Source organism: Mus musculus, chromosome 1 (assembly GCF_000001635.26).
Source record: "Mus musculus strain C57BL/6J chromosome 1, GRCm38.p6 C57BL/6J".
In the NCBI taxonomy this organism is placed as follows: domain Eukaryota; kingdom Metazoa; phylum Chordata; class Mammalia; order Rodentia; family Muridae; genus Mus; species Mus musculus.
In genome coordinates this window covers 129786065-129803549 of record NC_000067.6, presented here as the reverse complement: position 1 = coordinate 129803549, position 17485 = coordinate 129786065, and the positions used below count along the sequence as shown (strand labels likewise).

Here is a 17485-nt window from a genome sequence, read left to right as displayed (position 1 = left end):
AAACATTCAAGTTTTTCACTTTCCATCCTAGGTTTTATCAGGAGGTAAACAAAGGCTCTTGACACATGTATGCATATGATGTGCTTTTCTTGAATTTTAGCTATTTTTGTAGCTACTCATGAAGTATTAGTATCTGAAATTCTTTTACCTTGGGAAATTAAGATTTAGTGCCTTCAGGGAAAGGAATACCTCATTAATGAGGCTCTGAAGCATAATAACTAGGCAAGGGACAAATTTCTATCATGAATATTTAAAATGTTTCAAAATCTGAAAGTTTGTGAGTACTGAGGGGATGTCACAAGTGAGGAATTCTACAGCATGTATGTATGTATGTATGTATGTATTATCTATTTATCTATCTATGCATCTATCTATCATATATCATTTGTCTATCATCGATCTCTTTATTTATTTTTTGATTTTTTTTATATCTTATCCACAGTTTCCCTCTCTCCTCTCCTCCCAGGTCCCCTTTTGTCCTCCCACCCCATCCACTGTTCTGCTTCTCTTTAGAAAGGGCCAGACTTCCCATGGATATTAACTACCATATCAAGTGGCAGGGAGACTAGGAACCTTTTCTAATATTAAGGGTGAAAGAGGAACCCCAGGAAGAAGGGGCTTAAATGCAGGCAAAAGAGTCAGAGAACGGAGACTGCTCCCATTCATAGGAGTATCACAAGAGGAAGTTATACAACTGTAACATATTATGTTCAGAGTGCCTACATTAGTCCTATATAGGCTCTCTATTTGGCGGATCAGTCTCTGTGATCCCCTGTGAGACAAGTTTAGTTGATTCTGTGGATTTTTATTGGCATAAACTTAGACAGGTTGGTCAATAGAATAGAAACAAAAACACAGGAGTAAACTTACACACCAATGAATACTTACTTGATTTTTGCCAAAGAGCCAAAATTATACAATGGAAAAAAAAAAAAAAAAAGAAAGCATCTTCAACAAATGGCACTAGTCTAACTGGATGTCAGCATGAAGAAGAATGAAAATACATCTAAATCTATCGCCCTGTACAAAACTCAAGTTGAAGTGGATCAAAGACCTCAACATTAAACTAGATATATTAAACTATATAGACAAGAAAGAGGGAAATAGCCATGGATACATTATCACAGGAGACAACTTCCTGAACAGAAGACCCATTGCATACTTACTAAGACCAACAATAAGTAAAGGGGACCTCCCCAAACTGAAAAGCTTCTATAAGAAAAAGGACACCATCAATGGGACAAAATGGAAGCCTAGAGAATGAAAAAAGATCTTCCCCAATCCCACATCTGACAGCAAGCTGATTACCAAAATATATGAAGAACTCAAGAAACTAGATATCGATAAACTAAATAATCTAATTAAAAATGGAGTATAGATCTAAGCATAGAATTCTCAACAGAGGAACCTCAAGTGGCAGAGAATCACTTAAAGAAATGTCCAGAACCATTACCCACCTTGATCTTCCTTAAGACCCAGCTTTACCACTCCTGGGCATATACCCAAAAAATCATAAAACAAGGACACTTGTACAACTACATTCATGGCAGCTTTATTACTAGTAGCCAGAAACTGGAAATAAACTAGGTGTCCCTCAACAATAGAATGGATAAAGAAGATGCTCTACCTTTACACAATGGAATATTACTCATCTATTGGAATACTACTCACCTATTAAAAACAATGACATCGCCCCGCCTCCCTGTGACCCGGAAGTTGTACGGCTACGCGACTTTCCTTCCCACAAACCCTCGCGCCCTTCCTTTCCTACTTGGGCCCAGCAGAATGGCTCCCGCAAAGAAGGGTGGCGAGAAGAAGAAGGGCCGTTCTGCCATCAACGAGGTGGTGACCCGAGAATACACCATCAACATTCACAAGCGCATCCATGGAGTGGGCTTCAAGAAGCGTGCTCCTCGGGCACTCAAAGAAATTCGGAAGTTTGCCATGAAGGAAATGGGGACACCAGATGTGCGCATTGACACCAGGCTCAATAAAGCCGTCTGGGCCAAGGGAATAAGGAATGTTCCATATCGCATCCGAGTACGCTTGTCCAGAAAACGTAATGAGGATGAGGATTCCCCAAACAAGCTCTACACGCTGGTAACTTACGTGCCTGTTACCACATTCAAAAATCTACAGACGGTCAATGTGGATGAGAACTAACCTACTCATGTCAAATAAAGTTGCAGAACTGCAAAAAAACAAAAAACAAAAAACAAAAAACAAACAAACAAAAACAAAAACAAAAACAAACAAACAAACAAAAAAAACAATGACATCATGAAATTTGCCAGAAAATGTATGGGACTAGAAAAGACCATCCTGAGTGAGTTAACTAAGTCCACTCATAAGTCATTATTATCTGTAAAGAATAACAATGCTGAGTAATACTCCATTGTGTAAATGTACCACATTTTCTGTATCCATTCCTCTGTTGAGGGGCATCTGGGTTCTTTCTAGCTTCTGGCTATTATAAATAAGGCTGCTATGAACATAGTGGAGCATGTGTCCTTCTTACCTGTTGGAACGTCTTCTGGATATATGCCCAGGAGAGGTATTGCTGGATCCTCCGGTAGTACTATGTCCAATTTTCTGAGGAACCACCAGACTGATTTCCAAAGTGGTTGTACAAGCTTGCAATTCCAGCAACAATGGAGGAGTGTTCCTCTTTCTCCACATCCTTGCCAGCATCTGCTGTCACCTGAATTTTTGATCTTAGCCATTCTGGCTTGTGTGAGGTGGAATCTCAGGGTTGTTTTGATCTGCATTTCCCTGATGATTAAGGATGCTGAACATTTTTTCAGGTACTTCTCAGCCATTTGGTATTCCTTAGGTGGGAATTCTTTGTTTAGCTCTGAGCCTCATTTTTTAATGGGGTTATTTGATTTTCTGGAATCCACCTTCTTGAGTTCTTTATATATATTGGATATTAGTCCTCTATCTGATTTAGGATAGGTAAAGATCCTTTCCCAATCTGTTGGTGGCCTTTATGTCTTATTGATGGTGTCTTTTGCAATTTTATGAGGTCCCATTTGTCGATTCCTGATCTTACAGCACAAGCTATTGCTGTTCTATTCAGGAATTTTCCCCTGTGCCCATATCTTTGAGGCTTTTCCCCACTTTCTCCTCTATAAGTTTCAGTGTCTCTGGTTTTATGTGGAGTTCCTTGATCCACTTAGATATGACCTTAGTACAAGGAGATAGGTATGGATAAATACACACTCTTCTACATGATAACTGCCAGTTGTGCCAGCACCACAGTCAGCTATTGGATGGATCACAGGGCCCCCAATGGAGGAGCTAGAGAAAGTAACCAAGGAGCTAAAAGGGCCTGCAATCCTATAGGTGGAACAACATTATGAACTAACCAGTACCCCCGAGCTCATGTCTCTAGCTGCATATGTATCAGAAGATGGCCTAGTCGGCCATCAGTGGAAAGAGAGGCCCATTGGTCTTGCAAACTTTATATGCCCCAGTACAGGGGAATGCTAGGGCCAAGAAGTGGGACTGGGAAGGTAGGGAAGTGGGAGGGGAGGGTATGGGGGACTTTTGGGGTAGCATTGGAAATGTAAATGAAGAAAATACCTAATTAAAATTAAAAAAGAAAAAATAATAATGCTATAATCCACGGACTAAGAGGAGCTAAGTAACAAGGAGGCCTCAATGGAGAATACATGAACCTCATTGTGAAGGGGAAATAGAATAGATGTCATTTATGTCTGGATGGGGGAATGTGGATGGGAACAAAAATCCAGTAGTCAATCTCACAAACGGTTGTTGGTTACAAAGAGTGAATGAATAGAAACTATGAATGAACACTCAGTCACTCACAACATACTTTTTCATCGATGGGAAAAGGGAGAGATTAATATATAACAAGAGACATCCTTTTAAAAACTTTTCTGACAGAAACTATAACTGAGGAACCGTTTGTTTTTAATTAATTTAAAGTATACATGTTTTATTCTGTAAACTGTAGAGCTTATCAAAAGAACTCATTGATGACCATGAACAGGAGAAATTTTCAGTTCATGTGTAAGTTTATAACATCTACATCCCAACCCACACATATATTCCAAAATTAGTTCAATGAAAATCATCTAAAAATACTACTCCTATACTAATGCTTCAGAATATACTGATAGAAGTGCAGTTCTTAAAAACACAGCCACACTTACATTATTGACAGTAGGAGGGTAACTCAGTATGTGTTATAATACCAATTCTCTTAAATACTAATAAAGACCCAGATTTTTTCTGTATTATTATTGCTTGAAATGTTCCTTTGGTTGTACACTCAATCCTTTTTTTCCCTTGTGATTATCTTTGAAATGTTTTTACAGTATTTCATAAATGCATGTTTATAAAAGCAAGAAAGTGAGAAAATATTTCAATACTCAGTAAATTGTGTTTGTGTGAGTGTTGAGAGTCCTGCTCTAAGGTCAGTACACTAAATTAGGAAATAGAGGATAGAACCTGTGGCCAGGGCACAAATAAGGCTTCAGTCAGACCTCTCTCTCTCTCTCTCTCTCTCTCTCTCTCTCTCTCTCTCTCTCTCTCCCTCTCTCTCTCTCTCTCTCTCTCTCTCTCTCTCTCTCTCTCTCTCTCTCTCTCACACACACACACACACACACACACACACACACACAGCACAAGAAGACTAAACACTTTGTCAGTGGACTAGGAAAAATCTCATGTTCAATAAAGAGAAAGAGTGAGGGCATTCATCCATCTTGGCTTTGACTCTATGAAGAAGAGTAACAAAGAGATTCCACTAGCTACTTCCAGCCTGACAACACTATTAATGGATTCTGAAGTTGTAACTCATACTGTACTGATTAGAAGATGAAAACTGTGTAGGGCTGTTCTGGACTATTCTCCAACAATGCTGAAATCCTCTCAAGTGAGAAACTATTCTAGAAATTGGCAGTACAACAGAAAACACATTACATTCTAGTGGGGACCATTTTATAACAAACAATGTAAATATGGAAAATAGCACTTGGCAACTAAACATTGTGCAATTTAAACAATTCAAAAATAGAAGGGATCAAAAGATATGAAGAGAAGGAAGAAGGAGGAGGGTGAGGAAGGGAGAGAGAGAAAAAGGTGTGTGTGGGGTGTGTGTGTGTGTGTGTGTGTGTGTGTTTTCACACTGGTGATAGTTATAATTTTAAGCCTCAGTTGGGGAAAAGGGATATTTGCAGAACTTGAATGAGGTGTTGATCATGTGCACACATGGATGCCAAGTCCTGCTTAGCCATGTAATAAACAATGACACGGTCCCTGACTTTGGAACAGAGCTAGCAGGGTATGGACCTCCATGAGTATTGATGGTTGCTTTGGGCAGGAGGCTTGTTTGTATAATAATGTACATATTTTCATGCTCCTCCTGTGAAGAATGTCCTCTCTGGCAAGGTTATTGAGTTCTTGATAATCAGAGACCACAGGAAAAGCTGAGATCTCAGCGAAATGTTAGGATGATGTGACCTTCATAACAGCCCTTAAGGCTGTGGAAAAGAACTCTGAAAACATGAATTCAAAAATACACAATTTCTTAATTATGCAAATATAAATATGAGGCACTCAGAACAAAGGTTTTGGCTTTGGTACTGGCTTTGGCACAACGACAGGAACTGGCACTGGTTTAGGCACTGGTTTGGGAACCGGACTTGGATTTGGAGGATTTAACAGCAACAGCAGCAGCAGCAGACTTCTTTAGGTGGTCTCTTCAGTCAGCCTACCCAGGCTCCTGCACAGTCTACCCAGCTCATCAACACTGCTAGTGCACTTTCTGCTCCAACGCTACTGGGGGATGAGAGAGACGCCATCTTGGCAGAGTGGAACCAGTTGCAGGCCTTCTGGGGAACAGGAAAAGGATATTTCAATAATAACATTCCTCCAGTGGAGTTTACCCAGGAGAATCCCTTTTGCCGGTTTAAGCCTGTAGGCTATAGTTGTATGCCCAATAATAAAGATGAAGATGGGCTAGTAGTTTTAATTTTCAACAGAAAAGAAACAGATATTAGAAGCCAGCAACAGTAATTGGTACAATCATTGCATAAAGTTTTGGGAGGAAACCAAACCCTTACGGTCAATGTGGAGGGCATTAAGACGTTGCCGGATGATCAGACAGAAGTTGTCATTTATGTTGTTGAGCGTTCTCCAAATGGCACCTCGAGAAGAGTTCCAGCGACAACACTGTATGCCCACTTTGAGCAAGCCAACATTAAAGCCTAACTGCAGCAGCTTGGGGTGACCCTTTCTATGACCAGGACAGAACTGTCTCCCGCTCAGATCAAGCAGCTCTTACAAAACCCTCCCGCAGGTGTTGATCCTATTATTTGGGAACAGGCCAAGGTGGATAACCCAGACTCTGAAAAGTTAATTCCTGTACCAATGGTGGGTTTCAAAGAATTGCTTCGAAGACTGAAGGTTCAAGATCAGATGACTAAGCAGCATCAGACCAGACTAGATATCATATCTGAAGATATTAGTGAACTGCAAAAAAATCAAACTACAACTATGGCCAAAATAGCACAATACAAGAGGAAACTGATGGAGTTCTCCCACAGGACCTTACAGGTCCTAATCAAACAGGAAATCCAGAGGAAGAGTGGCTATGCGATCCAGGCTGATGAAGAGCAGTTGCAGGTTCAGCTAGATATTATTCAAGGGGAACTGAATGCACCCACTCAGTTCAAAGGTCGGCTGAATGAGCTGATGTCCCAGATCAGGATGCAGAATCATTTTGGAGCCGTGAAATCTGAAGAAAAGTACTACATAGATGCAGACCTATTACAAGAAATCAAGCAGCATTTGAAACAACAGGAAGGCCTTAGCCACTTGATTAGCATCATAAAAGATGACCTAGAAGACATAAAACTGGTAGAACATGGATTGAATGAGACCATCCATAGCAGAGGCGGTGTCTTTAGCTGATCGTTTACAGACTTGTTGGAGAGATTGATAAAATGCGTCTCCTTGCTACATCGAGCCTTCTTTCTGATGACCACATGGCCGGGGAAAAGGATGCTTCTCCTCACTGGGATGTCTGCGATCCTCAGAGGTTACTGTACGTTAAATCTGAAATGGTCACCACAAAGCCCTTCAAAGAGAATCTTTGAAAAGTTTATATCTAAAAGCTGTATTTACTTTTAAAGAAGTGTTACCCAAAGCATACACTGTTGTTCATTTTATAACAGCGTTAAGCGTAGTCACAGAGCCTGATGGTTACTCTCCGTTCTCCTCTCCATAGCACAGAGCGCCACAGAGCTACTTCCTACATAACACAACAAACTGTGATTCCATGCCTGTTGGAGGCTGTGCTTCAGGGTATAAATGCGTTTCAGCTTTTATATCTGTGAAATCAGCTGTGGAGAGTAAAGAAAATCCCAAAGTATTTAATGATTTGTGTGGTTTTCCTTTTGTTCTAGAAAGACTTGAAAATATATTTTTATATTATTTTACTTATTTAGAACTTACAGAAAATACCTAACCGGTTAGGATATGACAAAATCACCACTTTTGCAAGCTGTTTTGTTTTGTTTTGTTTTTTTATTTCTAAAAATGAAATCCTTAAAATAAAATTTTAATTTGTAATTTAAAAAAAAAAGAAAAAAAGACCACCAACAGATTGGGAAAGGATCTTTACCTATCCTAAATCAGATAGGGGACTAATATCCAACATATATAAAGAACTCAAAAAGGTGGACTTCAGAAAATCAAATAACCCCATTAAAAATGGGGCACAGAACTGAACAAAGAATTCTCACCTGAGGAATACCGAATGGCAGGGAAGCACCACCTGAAAAAATGTTCAACATCCTTAATCATCAGGGAAATGCAAATCAAAACAACCCTGAGATTCCACCTCACACCAGTCAGAATGGCTAAGATCAAAAATTCAGGTGACAGCAGATGCTGGCAAGGATGTGGAGAAAGAGGAACACTCCTCCATTGTTGGTGGGATTGCAGGCTTGTACAACCACTCTGGAAATCAGTCTGGCGGTTCCTCAGAAAATTGGACATAGTACTACCGGAGGATCCAGCAATACCTCTCCTGGGCATATATCCAGAAGATGCCCCAACTGGTAAGAAGGACACATGCTCCACTATGTTCATAGCAGCCTTATTTATAATAGCCAGAAGCTGGAAAGGACCCAGATGCCCCTCAACAGAGGAATGGATACAGGAAATGTACATTTACACAATGGAGTACTACTCAGCTATTAAAAAGAATGAATTTATGAAATTCCTAGGCAAATGGATGGACCTGGAGGGCATCATCCTGAGTGAGGTAACACATTCACAAAGGAACTCTCACAATATGTACTCATTGATAAGTAGATATTAGCCCAAAACTTAGGATACCCAAGATATAAGATACAATTTGCTAAACACATGAAACTCAAGAAGAATGAAGACTATAGACACTATGCCCCTCCTTAGAATTGGGAACAAAACTCCCATGGAAGGAGTTACAGAGACAAAGTTTGGAGCTGAGACGAAAGGATGGACCATCTAGAGACTGTCATATCCAGAGATCCACCCCATAATCAGCTTCCAAATGCTGACACCATTGCATACACTAGCAAGATTTTGTTGAATGGACCCAGATGTAGCTGTCTCTTGTGAGACTATGCCAGGGCCTAGCAAACACAGAAGTGGATGCTCACAGTCAGCTATTGGATGGATCACAGGGCTCCCAATGGAGGAGCTAGAGAAAGTACCCAAGGAGCTAAAGGGATCTATAACCCTATAGGTGGAACAACATTATGAACTAACCAGTACCCCGGAGCTCTTGACTCTAGCTGCATATGTATCAAAAGATGGCCTAGTCGGCCATCACTGGAAAGAGGGGCCCATTGGACATGCAAACTGTATATGCCCCAGTACAGGGGAATACCAGGGCCAAAAAAAAAAAATGGAAATGGAAATGGGTGGCTAGGGAAGTGGGAGGGAGGGTATGGGGGACTTTTGGGATAGCATTGGAAATGTAATTGAGGAAAATATGTAATAAAAATATTTAAAAAAAAGAAAAAAGAAAATAATTGTACTTGTTATCCTTTTCCTAAGAGTGAAGGGTCTAAGGTCTTGGAATGTTGATTCATGGGATGGTTAAAAGGGAATGTGGAGTAAATGACTAAATTGATATGTAAATTAAAAAGTGGGCTTTGGTCTCCATGAGATGAGTTAGCAGAGAATGATAGCAGTTTATTTTTTTTAAGAATACATGACATTTTTATTGTTCAACAAAGTAAGTTTTCCTGTTCGTATTAATATTTCAATATAATATTGATACAATTTTGCTAATATACAGACTTTAGTGAAGTTTCCAGATCAATGTCTAAACATGAATGGGCTATATAAATATAATTAACAAGCTACTAAAAGTAAAAGTTAATAGATGCCATTTTCAATAGAAAGTAAAAAGTAAAGAATTTTAGAATAAATGCAATATATAAGCAAGACCATTATGAAGATTTGTAAATGTTTATTGAAAGTATATTATTTATTTATGGCAACTGCTATAGCTTGAACCTGAAATAACTTGTCATGATTTTTTTTTAAGATTTTTTTTTCCAGGAAGAGATGAGCTGTCTAGAGGTCTCTCTGGAGAATGAACATAGCTCTTTAAGAGTTTTTCGAACAGGATGTCTGATTTTGGTCAGAAAAATCCATGGAGAGCAAACATGGCTCTATTAGAATATTCCGTAGCCCCTTTACATTTTCTTTTTTCTAATAGGATTCATGACTTTGGTCAGAAATCCCAAGAACTGCTTGGAGGGCTAGCACAGCTCTTTCTAGCAACTATATAGAGAAGGCTGTCTGAAAAGTTAACATAGATCTTTTAGAATTTTTTTCTGGTTTTCTGATTTTGACTAAAAACCCCAAGAATTACTTTTAGAATTTTTCTAACAGGATTTCTGACTTGAGCAAAAATTCCAAGAGTTTTTTTCCTAGCAGCTTCTCTGACCTGGATTGGAAAACCCATGAGCTATCCAGAGAGCATTTAGAAATTGTTTCTAGCAATAAAGAGCTGTCTCAGGCAAAATGAGTTGACTCAACCAGAGAGAGTTGTCTGGAGCAACAGCTACAGAGCTAAGAGCTATCTACAGAGAACTGACTAAAGAGCTATCTTGAGCAGAACACAGCCTGTCAGTTTAGACCCACGATTTGACTTCGAGTCATTTGTTTCTCAGCTCTTAAACACCCGTTCCTTAGAACCCCTGAACAAGCTGAGGCTGAGCCTTGGCAGATGGAGTTTGTAGGAAAAGAAAATTCAAAGCAGAAACAAGATTAGGCATAAAGGTCATGAGTCACATTTTATAAGAGATGGAATGGAAGCCTGTGTGACTACTTGGATAAATTTCTAACCAAACTCATGTATAATGATTAATTAAAGACTTGAATATGAAAATTTCAGAGAAAATGACCAAGTAATGCCTTTATACATATTATGTAGATAAAAGTATCTTAAAATGAAAAAATGGAATAATAATTTTAGATTTATATTACAATTAAGAAATTCTGCTTACCTACTCCTATTGTTTCACAATAATATTATTTTATGTATTTAAGAAAGTTCAATGTCCTAGGGTTTTTTTTTTTTCTTGTTTGCTTTCTGTGATAAAACACTGATCACAACTAACCTGTGGAGGAAGGGGTTCATTTGGTTATCATGGATAACAGGTTATAGCCCATCATGAAAACAATCAAGACAGGAACTCGCAACATGAGCTTTCAGCAGTAACCATGGATGGATAGTGCTTACAGGCTGGCTTCTCTGACATACTTATCTAGCTATCTAATCCAGTCCATGACCCCTGTATGGGGATAGCACTGCACATAGTTGGTAAGGTCTTCCTATATCAATTATCAATTAAGAAAATGCCTTGCAAATAGAGTCACAGGCCAGTCTAATCTGGGCAATTCCTTATTTGAGGTTATTTCCCCCATGTGATTTAGGACAGTGTCAAACTGATAGTTGAAGCTAACTATGATGTTTAGGATAGAAAATATGACCTTTAAAACAGAAATAAATTTAACCCCAATGTCAGTCATTTACCATGTTCTTTAGGTGAGTCTACTCACAGCAACTTGAAAAGTCCTCTCAATTTAATTCACTGGCAAGAAACGCGAATTTTGTTTCTGAGTAGTGTTCAGGTTAAGTGGTGCAAAGATCTGTAGCCAGGAAGCCTATGAGAGGCTCTGCCTTGTGTAAGTCCCCAAAGTGAACATTTGTCAGCTCACACTTTCTCCAATCCTTATTTGTTCTCAAATCCTCAAGAAGAATTGCATTCCAACACAATAATGAACCTATTCTTCATAGTTCCCAGATACTAGAAAGAACTAGTAAGGACTGTGTCCAGCATCCTAGGCACGTGTTCTACTCAGACTGCCGGTGAATTAAAGCTCTAAGGCTCCAGTCTTAAAATACCAGTCACTTTTGAGCAATAGCATCTACATTTTCATCTGCATGGGACCCAACAAACTATTCATAGGTCTTAACAAGTGCAGATGGGAAATTCCATGGCTGCCTACAACCCTTTTTCTAAATGGAAGCAGACTCATATGGAAGATAGAAAATGTTGCTCCCTCAGACCTCTGACACTTGTTATTTCTCTCAGCATTAAAATACTTTAAGCGGATAAAAGTGTTTGCATAGTCACCAAGTAATGTGCATTTGCAGCATTGTTGACTCAGCAGCATTCTGAATGGGCTCTGGGTCATGAGGATGCACTATTAAAAGATGCTGAGTTATGGTCATCAGGCTATGAGGACATGTTATTAAGTAATGCTGATCTATGGTCATCAGGTCTTGAGTACCTGCTATTAAATGATGTTGAGTATGCTTATTTGTTTGGTTTGCTGATAGACACATGTACTACTCAAGAAAACAAATGCTTCTCATTTCTTGTCCTCCTAATTGAGTGGCTTTCAAATATTCTATGCAGGAATTTAAAAAGTACCATATGTGATTTTACTACACCTATGCTTAATTTAAACTGCTTAAAAAGAATTTAATATGATGGATGTTGAAATTCCTCTGATTAACATATATTTTGTCCAGCTGCCTACTACATATCTGAACATTTCTCTTATCAGTCCTTCATATGTGCTATGTATTCTTGGCTCCTAAACTGTCTACCACTGTTTCAACTATGCTACACTTTAGCAAAACCAGTTGCTATAGTCACACACATAATCTCCTGCATGATGTTTCTAAACCCAATGTTTGCCCAGTGACTTGATGTACCAAAGCTGGTATAACACCCTTGGCTATGTAGTTATGGTAAGATACCTGTATTTGCATACATGTTTATGCTTCTTCCACAGACAAAGAAACATGCATTTATATTCCCTAATCTTTTAATTAGAAATCTACTTCTTTAAGAGTCCTTATAGTATTCACTTTCATGTAAACAACAATTATCAAAAAAGTGGTATATATTAAGTTTAACATAAAGATTTCCTGAATTCATAATGCATTGTTGTGTTATTATTTACTCAATAAAAATCCAGGCACTGACTTTGGCAGTTACTGTTCAGAATGCCACAACTGAGAGCTCATATTCAGGCCAGGATAGAGGCAAGTACTATATGGAAGATAGCAGAGATGTTCCACAACTTTGCACACTGTCAACCCCTTCCTAGGTTACAAATGCTGTCAAAGACATTCTTTGCTCTAAGACTACCTTACACCATAGTTCAGCAGCAGAGCACACTGAACATTAATCATATCCTCTCCAGGTCACACAGCTGGTAAGGAGTTCAGGTTTGGTGTTTCTGCTTGTATTGGGGGGGGGGGCGGGGGGTTATGAGGCCACATGTCACTAGTTCAGGAAAAGACCAGAATTCAAGATCTGAAGTACATCTTTTATTGATTGAAAATAGTTATATACAGTTGTAAAGCCAAACAGTGCTCATAACTCAAGAGACATCTAGTGATCAAGAAAAAGAGAAAGAGGAGGAAATGCTGAAGTCAGAGGGTCAGAGTCCATTGGAGGTGATGACATTGGAGCAAAGCAAGGTGTGGATGAAAAGGCTCCAATGCACAGGCTGAGAGAAGGAGCAGCATGTGCAAATCTGAAATAGATGGAGAAGCATGGGAGAAAGGATGATAGCAAGGGGTAAGAGTAAAAGAGCTGGTAAGGCAGGGTGTAGGTTCACATGTGGTAGCACATAGGGGACTGCGAATAGTGATCTCTTCAACACAGAGAAAACCCCACAAGCTTAGACTTTTCAGTCCCCAAATTCTTCCAACCTCTCCTTTAGTAGGTCTGTGTAGCATTAATATCATGACTCCAGAAGCGAGAACTAAACACATATGGCTGATTTCTTGTTTTCCCCTTTCTGGGTGAACTATCTGCTTAGAAGTTGCACATATTCTGATATGCTTAGAGAAGTGTTCATTCCAGGAGAGACTCCAGTTGTCCAGTATATACTATGACAGTAGATGTAAAATTGGGAATAAGTTGTTTTCCATTCTCTGCTTGGCCTAATTCTTTTGAAATGGCAAGACAGGGTATAGAAAAGGCAGAACTGTCACAGTCCAAGAAGAAGTATGTCTATGTTGGCCACATAACAGTCTAATACCTAATCTATGAAAATCAGTTCTTAACTACTAAACTGACTTGTTTTGGACTTTTATTTTTTTATTAAAAGCCCATTTTCTCTCTTTAAGTCACATAGGAGCATGCAAACTTTTAAATATCTTATTTTTAAAACCCTTATTTCTTGAGGCTTGAGTTTGATTCTATACAGAGAGAGAGGAAACAGATTATAGAGAGCATGGAGTGAATTCTTCCAAACAGCTATGAGTGTTCTAGCCTATTTGCATGGGATAAGCATCTTCTGGGTATACTGTCTCACAAATAGTACATTTCACATCTATGTTACAAATAAGGCCTGTGACAGAGTTTAACTAAATCAGTTTTGCAGTAGCAACACCAGGAGGCCACCAAAATTCTGCTAGAGTTGAATTAGTTCAAGTGCTTTCTACTGTACCTGAACAAATCAGAGGGATGTCTGAGACAGGGTATAATTAGATCAAATACAGTCAAATGCCAATGTAATTCATCAGTAGGTATCATATGAAATAAATATATACATCTTTTGAAAGTTAGCATTACACACACTCCCAAATGAACTTGTGGCCATGTGTATCACCATCATTTATAGGTTTATTATCTGTAAGGTCTCAAAGTGAAATCATAATAACAGAAATTTAATATCAGCAAATTAAACTTAACTTGGAAAGATTAAATGACAGGTCTCACATAATACTTGACATACTTCTGTGGGGTTATGTTATTCTTATCACTGAAATATAACCTTCCATTTAAATACTCCATCTAATCTATCTTTATGTAGAAATTTGAGTTTGTAGCAACATGAAGATGTTTACAGAATGCTCAGCACTGACTTTTTTTTTAATTAAGGGACATTTGCAAATTGTTAATCTTAAAACATGAGCAATTTACTTAATTTTTTAATATGAATTTAACCCCATTGACTTATTATCTTATATAAGTTACTTGATCGTCTTATAAAATCTGAAATTTAGAATTGACATGTTAAAATCACAACATTAAACTTGCTGTTTAGCACTGGACTCTCTTAGAGTAGGAACAATGAAAATAGTTTATAAACTCCCCTGTTGTATTAGTCAATTCACTGAGGCAAACTCTCTGGAAACTGGATTCTAATTTAGAACCAAATTAAGATGGGACCAAAGCCAAGGAAGTAGAAAATAATTTATTCTTTTCATTTGCAAAATATTTAATAAATGTAGTATTCTAGCTAACTCAAAACTAATTTATTGTATTTGTTCATTGGAAGTACATTGGAAGTCTAAAAATACAATACTAATTAACATGGGCTTCTTGGTTTCTGAAAAGCAACTACTTCTATATACAAATAAGAATCATATTGTATCATCCACAGAGGGTTGTACAGGTATGATAATGAAACAAACTCAGAGTAAAAGCATGTTGAAAGAAAAAAGAAAATTCATTTGAAAAAAGTCACATTTCTGCATCCTGTATTAACAGTAAATCATTCTGAATATCTATGAATACTGCAGAACTTACAGATGGTAATGTAGCTTGGCTTTTCAGGGAAGAAAATTAATAGGGCTTTAAAGCAATGTTTAGATACCAAAAAAAAAAAAAAAAAAAAAAAGGGAGGCAGGATGTGGGCTCCAGGTTGAACTGAAACTCCATCCACCAAATTCACATTTGAATTTGTTTGTTTGTTTTATTTGCTTTAGTTTTGCTTGGTATGCTGGTTTGTGTTTGTAAAACAACACGTCTTATGACAGAAACAGATAGGAATCCTAGCTGAGGCATTTGGGTAGTAATTCAAAGGCACAGAGAGTGTGTATTCATCTGTCTGAAATACAGCATCTACCTGACCCAGGGGATGCTCATGGCTAGTGGCTTTTCTGTTCTCAGTTCTTATTCCACTTGAAGAATTCTTTGGTCTCCATCCTCTCTGGGGCTTCATTTATCCTTTCTGTATTTCTATTTAATTTACAATGACTCTCTTCCTTACTTAGAGGCTGTATAATGAAAAATAGCTGGCTTTTATATTCAAAGCCTGATGCTTTTCACCTAGATTTCCACACAGGACAGGTAGATAACTGGGAGGAGGAGATCCCTCCAAAACTAAGTTTGAGCATCATGGAGAATCTAACTTGAACCACCAAAACCCACCTGAGGACATGCCCAGCATCAGTACCTGCTGCCTTGGGCATACCTGCTTCCTTCCTCTCTATGGGATGACTTTATTAGAGGTACTACTCCAAGATGCTACTAAGAACTGACATACCAGTATGAAAATAGCAACTGGATGACAAGTTTCTTTCTCTTGGTAACTGGGAGAAGAGATTCTCTCCAAAGCTAAGCTTGAGCATCTTGAAGAATCTTGCCTGAAACTTAGACCACCCAAAACTCATGTATGGGCCTGAATGCTTCAATAATGTATCTGACAGCTGTCTCTGCTGCAGTTGAGTGCTGAGGTGGGTGGTCTTTCCAGATTATGACAGTGTAGAGAGTTAGAGAACAAAGCAAATATGATGACTCCACCGGAAAGCTCACTATTTGCCTGCATTTCTATTTCCAAAACACCCAGATGTACCTTGTTTTATAACTTCTAAACATATCGGGTGTCATGCGATAACTTCAAATCAAGACCCACCTTTTTTTCTAACAAAGCTTTAATGATTTTGCTTCCTACAAACTGGATTGATTTGATTGTAAGAATTATAGTAAGTAGAAATTTTGTCTCTTTAAAAATTCTGACTAGTGATTAAATTATGTACTCTAACACAGTGTTTTTCAAACTTCAGTATATCCTAGAATCACTGAGGAAGTTAGTCTAAAAATTCAGATATTGGGGGTCTAGTTCTAATGTCATAATCACAATTTCCTAGGGTAGAAACAAATAGCTGTATTGTTCTGAGCTGGGCATCCTTGAGAGTAAACTTAAGGACCACATTCAATTGTTTTAAGCTTTACATTGGGGTTATTCATTATTACAAAGAATGCCTGTGACTATAACTTTCCATTTGATATTTTGAGAGTTGAATTTTATCAAGCAAGAAGCCCCTGTTATATCTTGCATTGTATTTCATTAGGCCATATTACTGAAAATAGCAGCTTGTATCTCATGTCATAAGTCCTATTGAAAGGTGAGATTCAGAGGGGAACGGCCTGGAAGAATTAGCATTGCTTGTGTGAGATAGACTTATACTTTCATTAAAATGGATAATAAAGAGCTGGTGGACATAGGAAATAATGAATAAGTAAATAATACATAGACAATATGGAACATATTTCTTTCTTATCTGTGTTTACTAGGAAAACAAAGAATCTGATTCTCTAAGTCCATATCATGTTGTGGCTAGCATTAAACAGAATTTCTTGCATATTCTTATAAGCAAAGCTTGCTTATGGGTATAGACCTCCTTTTTTATTTTTTTCCTTTTCTTTTCATTTTTTTCTTTTCTTTTCTTTTCTTCTCTCTCTCTCTCTCTCTCTCTCTCTCTCTCTCTTTCTTTCTTTTTTTCTTTCTTTTTTTTTTGAGACAGGGTTTCTCTGTATAGCTCTGGCTGTCCTGGAACTCACTTTGTAAACCAGGCTGGCCTCAAACTCAGAAATCTGCCTGCCTCTGCCTCTCGAGTGCTAGGATTAAAGGCATGCGCCATCGCACCCAGCTCCCTTTTTTCTTTTTTTAATTGATTATTTTATTTAGTTATATTTCAAATGTTGTCCTCCTTCCCAGTCTCCCCTCTGCAAGCCCCTTCCCATGCCCTGTCTCCTTTGCCTCTATGAGGGTACTCATCTACCCACCCACCCACCCACCCAATCTCACCTCACTCCTCTAGCCCAGACACTACTGATGATGCCAAGAACTGCTTGGAGACAGGAGTTCAGTAGGGCTGTCCTCTGAGAGGCTCTGCCAGCATCTGATGAAG

At 38.4% G+C, this 17485-nt stretch overlaps 1 protein-coding gene and 2 pseudogenes across 4 annotated transcripts in view; 2 read left to right on the top strand and 1 right to left on the bottom strand.

Moving 5' to 3' along the window:
* Positions 1-17485, bottom strand: part of Thsd7b (thrombospondin, type I, domain containing 7B) — a 946089-nt gene that overhangs the window by 415729 nt on the left and 512875 nt on the right. The gene's annotated exons all lie outside the window — the stretch shown is intronic.
* On the top strand, positions 1702-2195 carry Rpl31-ps9 (ribosomal protein L31, pseudogene 9; annotated as a pseudogene).
* Gm15790 (predicted pseudogene 15790) lies at positions 5582-7139 on the top strand (annotated as a pseudogene).